Genomic DNA, 8,302 nt, shown 5'->3' with positions numbered 1-8,302 from the left:
AGATAATGAGTGTCAGTTTTGTCATAAGGAAGGCATTTGGGCCCATGTATAGTGCATTGGGATTCTTGTTGGGTACTTTTAGGTACAACACACAGTCACCAACCACTCAGAATGTACAGGGAACAAGTTACAGCCAAATGTCACCAAAGTGCTTCTCTCAGCCTGAAAAGGCTATTTAGACCCATGATATTTTAAAAAAAAGTGGGTGTCAGTTTAGTCATAAGGAAGGCCTTTGGGCTCATGTATTGTGGATTGGGCTTCTATTTGGCCACTTTTAGCCAAGTCACACAGTCAGCAGCCACTTAGACTGTACTGGGAACAAGTTACAGTGAAACGTCACCAAAGTGCTTCTCTCAGCCTGAAAAGGCTATTTAGACCCATGATATTTTTAAGAAAGTGGGTGTCAGTTTAGTCATAAGGAAGGCATTTGGGCCCATGTATGGTGCATTGGGATTCCTGTTGGGCACTTTTAGGTACAACACACAGTCACCAGCCACTCAGAATGTACTGGGAACAAGTTACAGCCAAATGTCACCAAAGTGCTTTTCTCAGCCTGAAAAGGCTATTTAGACCCATGATATTTTTAAGAAAGTGGGTGTCAGTTTAGTCATAAGGAAGGCCTTTGGGCTCATGTAATGTGGATTGGGCTTCTATTTGGCCACTTTTATTCAAGTTAAACAGTCAGCAGCCACTTAGACTGTATTGGGAACAAGTTACAGCTAAATGTCACCAAAGTGCTTCTCTCAGCCTGAAAAGGCTATTTTGACCAATGATTTTTTTAAGAAAATTAGTGTCAGTTTTGTCATAAGGAAGGCATTTGGGCCCATGTATGGTGCATTGGGATTCCTGTTGGGCACTTTTAGGTACAACACACAGTCACCAGCCACTCAGAATGTACTGGGAACAAGTTACAGCCAAATGTCACCAAAGTGCTTTTCTCAGCCTGAAAAGGCTATTTAGACCCATGATATTTTTAAGAAAGTGGGTGTCAGTTTAGTCATAAGGAAGGCCTTTGGGCTTATGTAATGTGGATTGGGGTTCTATTTGGCCACTTTTAACCAAGTCACACAGTCAGCAGCCACTTAGACTGTACTGGGAACAAGTTACAGTGAAACGTCACCAAAGTGCTTCTCTCAGCCTGAAAAGGCTATTTTGACCAATGATGTTTTAAAGAAAATGAGTGTCAGTTTTGTCATAAGGAAGGCATTTGGGCCCATGTATAGTGCATTGGGATTCTTGTTGGGCACTTTCAGGTACAACACACAGTCACCAGCCACTCAGAATGTACTGGGAACAAGTTACAGCCAAATGTCACCAAAGTGCTTTTCTCAGCCTGAAAAGGCTATTTAGACCCATGATATTTTTAAGAAAGTGGGTGTCAGTTTAGTCATAAGGAAGGCCTTTGGGCTCTTGTATTGTGGATTGGGCTTCTATTTGGCCACTTTTAGCCAAGTCACACAGTCAGCAGCCACTTAGACTGTACTGGGAACAAGTTACAGTGAAACGTCACCAAAGTGCTTCTCTCAGCCTGAAAAGGCTATTTTGACCAATGATTTTTTTAAGAAAATGAGTGTCAGTTTTGTCATAAGGAAGGCATTTGGGCCCATGTATAGTGCATTGGGATTCCTGTTGGGCACTTTTAGGTACAACACACAGTCACCAGCCACTCAGAATGTACTGGGAACAAGTTACAGCCAAATGTCACCAAAGTGCTTTTCTCAGCCTGAAAAGGCTATTTAGACCCATGATATTTTTAAGAAAGTGGGTGTCAGTTTAGTCATAAGGAAGGCCTTTGGGCTTATGTAATGTGGATTGGGCTTCTATTTGGCCACTTTTAACCAAGTCACACAGTCAGCATTCACTTAGACTGTACTGGGAACAAGTTACAGTGAAACGTCACCAAAGTGCTTCTCTCAGCCTGAAAAGGCTATTTTGACCAATGATTTTTTTAAGAAAATGAGTGTCAGTTTTGTCATAAGGAAGGCCACTTTTAGCCAAGTCACACAGTCAGCAGCCACTTAGACTGTACTGGGAACAAGTTACAGTGAAACGTCACCAAAGTGCTTCTCTCAGCCTGAAAAGGCTATTTTGACCAATGATTTTTTTAAGAAAATGAGTGTCAGTTTTGTCATAAGGAAGGCATTTGGGCCCATGTATAGTGCATTGGGATTCCTGTTGGGCACTTTTAGGTACAACACACAGTCACCAGCCACTCAGAATGTACTGGGAACAAGTTACAGCCAAATGTCACCAAAGTGCTTTTCTCAGCCTGAAAAGGCTATTTAGACCCATGATATTTTTAAGAAAGTGGGTGTCAGTTTAGTCATAAGGAAGGCCTTTGGGCTTATGTAATGTGGATTGGGCTTCTATTTGGCCACTTTTAACCAAGTCACACAGTCAGCATTCACTTAGACTGTACTGGGAACAAGTTACAGTGAAGCGTCACCAAAGTGCTTCTCTCAGCCTGAAAAGGCTATTTTGACCAATGATTTTTTTAAGAAAATGAGTGTCAGTTTTGTCATAAGGAAGGCATTTGGGCCCATGTATAGTGCATTGGGATTCTTGTTGGGCACTTTCAGGCACAACACACAGTCACCAGCCACTCAGAATGTACTGGGAACAAGTTAAAGCCAAATGTCACCAACGTGCTTTTCTCAGCCTGAAAAGGCTATTTAGACCCATGATATTTTTAAGAAAGTGGGTGTCAGTTTAGTCATAAGGAAGGCCTTTGGGCTTATGTAATGTGGATTGGGCTTCTATTTGGCCACTTTTAACCAAGTCACACAGTCAGCAGCCACTTAGACTGTACTGGGAACAAGTTACAGTGAAACGTCACCAAAGTGCTTCTCTCAGCCTGAAAAGGCTATTTTGACCAATGATTTTTTTAAGAAAATGAGTGTCAGTTTTGTCATAAGGAAGGCATTTGGGCCCATGTATAGTGCATTGGGATTCTTGTTGGGCACCTTTAGGTACAACACACAGTCACCAGCCACTCAGAATGTACTGGGAACAAGTTACAGCCAAATGTCACCAAAGTGCTTTTCTCAGCCTGAAAAGGCTATTTAGACCCATGATATTTTTAAGAAAGTGGGTGTCAGTTTAGTCATAAGGAAGGCCTTTGGGCTCATGTATTGTGGATTGGGCTTCTATTTGGCCACTTTTAGCCAAGTCACACAGTCAGCAGCCACTTAGACTGTACTGGGAACAAGTTACAGTGAAACGTCACCAAAGTGCTTCTCTCAGCCTGAAAAGGCTATTTTGACCAATGATTTTTTTTAAGAAAATGAGTGTCAGTTTTGTCATAAGGAAGGCATTTGGGCCCATGTATAGTGCATTGGGATTCCTGTTGGGCACTTTTAGGTACAACACACAGTCACCAGCCACTCAGAATGTACTGGGAACAAGTTACAGCCAAATGTCACCAAAGTGCTTTTCTCAGCCTGAAAAGGCTATTTAGACCCATGATATTTTTAAGAAAGTGGGTGTCAGTTTAGTCATAAGGAAGGCCTTTGGGCTTATGTAATGTGGATTGGGCTTCTATTTGGCCACTTTTAACCAAGTCACACAGTCAGCATTCACTTAGACTGTACTGGGAACAAGTTACAGTGAAACGTCACCAAAGTGCTTCTCTCAGCCTGAAAAGGCTATTTTGACCAATGATTTTTTTAAGAAAATGAGTGTCAGTTTTGTCATAAGGAAGGCATTTGGGCCCATGTATAGTGCATTGGGATTCCTGTTGGGCACTTTTAGGTACAACACACAGTCACCAGCCACTCAGAATGTACTGGGAACAAGTTACAGCCAAATGTCACCAAAGTGCTTTTCTCAGCCTGAAAAGGCTATTTAGACCCATGATATTTTTAAGAAAGTGGGTGTCAGTTTAGTCATAAGGAAGGCCTTTGGGCTTATGTAATGTGGATTGGGCTTCTATTTGGCCACTTTTAACCAAGTCACACAGTCAGCATTCACTTAGACTGTACTGGGAACAAGTTACAGTGAAACGTCACCAAAGTGCTTCTCTCAGCCTGAAAAGGCTATTTTGACCAATGATTTTTTTAAGAAAATGAGTGTCAGTTTTGTCATAAGGAAGGCATTTGGGCCCATGTATAGTGCATTGGGATTCCTGTTGGGCACTTTTAGGTACAACACACAGTCACCAGCCACTCAGAATGTACTGGGAACAAGTTACAGCCAAATGTCACCAAAGTGCTTTTCTCAGCCTGAAAAGGCTATTTAGACCCATGATATTTTTAAGAAAGTGGGTGTCAGTTTAGTCATAAGGAAGGCCTTTGGGCTTATGTAATGTGGATTGGGCTTCTATTTGGCCACTTTTAACCAAGTCACACAGTCAGCATTCACTTAGACTGTACTGGGAACAAGTTACAGTGAAACGTCACCAAAGTGCTTCTCTCAGCCTGAAAAGGCTATTTTGACCAATGATTTTTTTAAGAAAATGAGTGTCAGTTTTGTCATAAGGAAGGCATTTGGGCCCATGTATAGTGCATTGGGATTCCTGTTGGGCACTTTTAGGTACAACACACAGTCACCAGCCACTCAGAATGTACTGGGAACAAGTTACAGCCAAATGTCACCAAAGTGCTTTTCTCAGCCTGAAAAGGCTATTTAGACCCATGATATTTTTAAGAAAGTGGGTGTCAGTTTAGTCATAAGGAAGGCCTTTGGGCTTATGTAATGTGGATTGGGCTTCTATTTGGCCACTTTTAACCAAGTCACACAGTCAGCATTCACTTAGACTGTACTGGGAACAAGTTACAGTGAAACGTCACCAAAGTGCTTCTCTCAGCCTGAAAAGGCTATTTTGACCAATGATTTTTTTAAGAAAATGAGTGTCAGTTTTGTCATAAGGAAGGCCACTTTTAGCCAAGTCACACAGTCAGCAGCCACTTAGACTGTACTGGGAACAAGTTACAGTGAAACGTCACCAAAGTGCTTCTCTCAGCCTGAAAAGGCTATTTTGACCAATGATTTTTTTAAGAAAATGAGTGTCAGTTTTGTCATAAGGAAGGCATTTGGGCCCATGTATAGTGCATTGGGATTCCTGTTGGGCACTTTTAGGTACAACACACAGTCACCAGCCACTCAGAATGTACTGGGAACAAGTTACAGCCAAATGTCACCAAAGTGCTTTTCTCAGCCTGAAAAGGCTATTTAGACCCATGATATTTTTAAGAAAGTGGGTGTCAGTTTAGTCATAAGGAAGGCCTTTGGGCTTATGTAATGTGGATTGGGCTTCTATTTGGCCACTTTTAACCAAGTCACACAGTCAGCATTCACTTAGACTGTACTGGGAACAAGTTACAGTGAAGCGTCACCAAAGTGCTTCTCTCAGCCTGAAAAGGCTATTTTGACCAATGATTTTTTTAAGAAAATGAGTGTCAGTTTTGTCATAAGGAAGGCATTTGGGCCCATGTATAGTGCATTGGGATTCTTGTTGGGCACTTTCAGGTACAACACACAGTCACCAGCCACTCAGAATGTACTGGGAACAAGTTACAGCCAAATGTCACCAAAGTGCTTTTCTCAGCCTGAAAAGGCTATTTAGACCCATGATATTTTTAAGAAAGTGGGTGTCAGTTTAGTCATAAGGAAGGCCTTTGGGCTTATGTAATGTGGATTGGGCTTCTATTTGGCCACTTTTAACCAAGTCACACAGTCAGCAGCCACTTAGACTGTACTGGGAACAAGTTACAGTGAAACGTCACCAAAGTGCTTCTCTCAGCCTGAAAAGTCTATTTTGACTAATGATTTTTTTAAGAAAATGAGTGTCAGTTTTGTCATAAGGAAGGCATTTGGGCCCATGTATGGTGCATTGGGATTCCTGTTGGGCACTTTTAGGTACAACACATAGTCACCAGCCACTCAGAATGTACTGGGAACAAGTTACAGCCAAATGTCACCAAAGTGCTTTTCTCAGCCTGAAAAGGCTATTTAGACCCATGATATTTTTAAGAAAGTGGGTGTCAGTTTAGTCATAAGGAAGGCCTTTGGGCTCATGTATTGTGGATTGGGCTTCTATTTGGCCACTTTTAACCAAGTCACACAGTCAGCAGCCACTTAGACTGTACTGGGAACAAGTTACAGTGAAACGTCACCAAAGTGCTTCTCTCAGCCTGAAAAGGCTATTTTGACCAATGATTTCTTTAAGAAAATGAGTGTCAGTTTTGTCATAAGGAAGGCATTTGGGCCCATGTATAGTGCATTGGGATTCTTGTTGGGCACTTTTAGGTACAACACACAGTCACCAGCCACTCAGAATGTACTGGGAACAAGTTACAGCCAAATGTCACCAAAGTGCTTTTCTCAGCCTGAAAAGGCTATTTAGACCCATGATATTTTTAAGAAAGTGGGTGTCAGTTTAGTCATAAGGAAGGCCTTTGGGCTCATGTATTGTGGATTGGGCTTCTATTTGGCCACTTTTAGCCAAGTCACACAGTCAGCAGCCACTTAGACTGTACTGGGAACAAGTTACAGTGAAACGTCACCAAAGTGCTTCTCTCAGCCTGAAAAGGCTATTTTGACCAATGATTTTTTTAAGAAAATGAGTGTCAGTTTTGTCATAAGGAAGGCATTTGGGCCCATGTATAGTGCATTGGGATTCCTGTTGGGCACTTTTAGGTACAACACACAGTCACCAGCCACTCAGAATGTACTGGGAACAAGTTACAGCCAAATGTCACCAAAGTGCTTTTCTCAGCCTGAAAAGGCTATTTAGACCCATGATATTTTTTAGAAAGTGGGTGTCAGTTTAGTCATAAAGAAGGCCTTTGGGCTTATGTAATGTGGATTGGGCTTCTATTTGGCCACTTTTAACCAAGTCACACAGTCAGCATTCACTTAGACTGTACTGGGAACAAGTTACAGTGAAACGTCACCAAAGTGCTTCTCTCAGCCTGAAAAGGCTATTTTGACCAATGATTTTATTAAGAAAATGAGTGTCAGTTTTGTCATAAGGAAGGCCTTTGGGCTCATGTATTGTGGATTGGGCATCTATTTGGCCACTTTTAGCCAAGTCACACAGTCAGCATTCACTTAGACTGTACTGGGAACAAGTTACAGCCAAATGTCACCAAAGTGCTTTTCTCAGCCTGAAAAGGCTATTTAGACCCATGATATTTTTAAGAAAGTGGGTGTCAGTTTAGTCATAAGGAAGGCCTTTGGGCTTATGTAATGTGGATTGGGCTTCTATTTGGCCACTTTTAACCAAGTCACACAGTCAGCATTCACTTAGACTGTACTGGGAACAAGTTACAGTGAAGCGTCACCAAAGTGCTTCTCTCAGCCTGAAAAGGCTATTTTGACCAATGATTTTTTTTAGAAAATGAGTGTCAGTTTTGTCATAAGGAAGGCATTTGGGCCCATGTATAGTGCATTGGGATTCTTGTTGGGTACTTTTAGGTATAACACACAGTAACCAACCACTCAGAATGTACAGGGAACAAGTTACAGCCAAATGTCACCAAAGTGCTTCTCTCAGCCTGAAAAGGCTATTTAGACCCTAGATATTTAAAAAAAAAGTGGGTGTCAGTTTAGTCATAAGGAAGGTCTTTGGGCTCATGTATTGTGGATTGGGCTTCTATTTGGCCACTTTCAGCCAAGTCACACAGTCAGCAGCCACTTAGACTGTACTGGGAACAAGTTACAGTGAAACGTCACCAAAGTGCTTCTCTCAGCCTGAAAAGGCTATTTTGACCAATGATTTTTTTAAGAAAATGAGTGTCAGTTTTGTCATAAGGAAGGCATTTGGGCCCATGTATGGTGCATTGGGATTCCTGTTGGGCACTTTTAGGTACAACACACAGTCACCAGCCACTCAGAATGTACTGGGAACAAGTTACAGCCAAATGTCACCAAAGTGCTTTTCTCAGCCTGAAAAGGCTATTTAGACCCATGATATTTTTAAGAAAGTGGGTGTCAGTTTAGTCATAAGGAAGGCCTTTGGGCTCATGTAATGTGGATTGGGCTTCTATTTGGCCACTTTTAACCAAGTCACACAGTCAGCATTCACTTAGACTGTACTGGGAACAAGTTACAGTGAAACGTCACCAAAGTGCTTCTCTCAGCCTGAAAAGGCTATTTTGACCAATGATTTTTTTAAGAAAATGAGTGTCAGTTTTGTCATAAGGAAGGCATTTGGGCCCATGTATAGTGCATTGGGATTCTTGTTGGGCACTTTCAGGTACAACACACAGTCACCAGCCACTCAGAATGTACTGGGAACAAGTTAAAGCCAAATGTCACCAACGTGCTTTTCTCAGCCTGAAAAGGCTATTTAGACCCATGA

Source organism: Gymnoscopelus microlampas (genome assembly GCF_963454915.1).
Source record: "Gymnoscopelus microlampas genome assembly, chromosome: 3".
In the NCBI taxonomy this organism is placed as follows: Eukaryota; Metazoa; Chordata; class Actinopteri; order Myctophiformes; family Myctophidae; genus Gymnoscopelus; species Gymnoscopelus microlampas.
The sequence above is the reverse complement of the archived record's forward strand: the minus strand, read 5'-3'. Positions refer to the sequence as shown.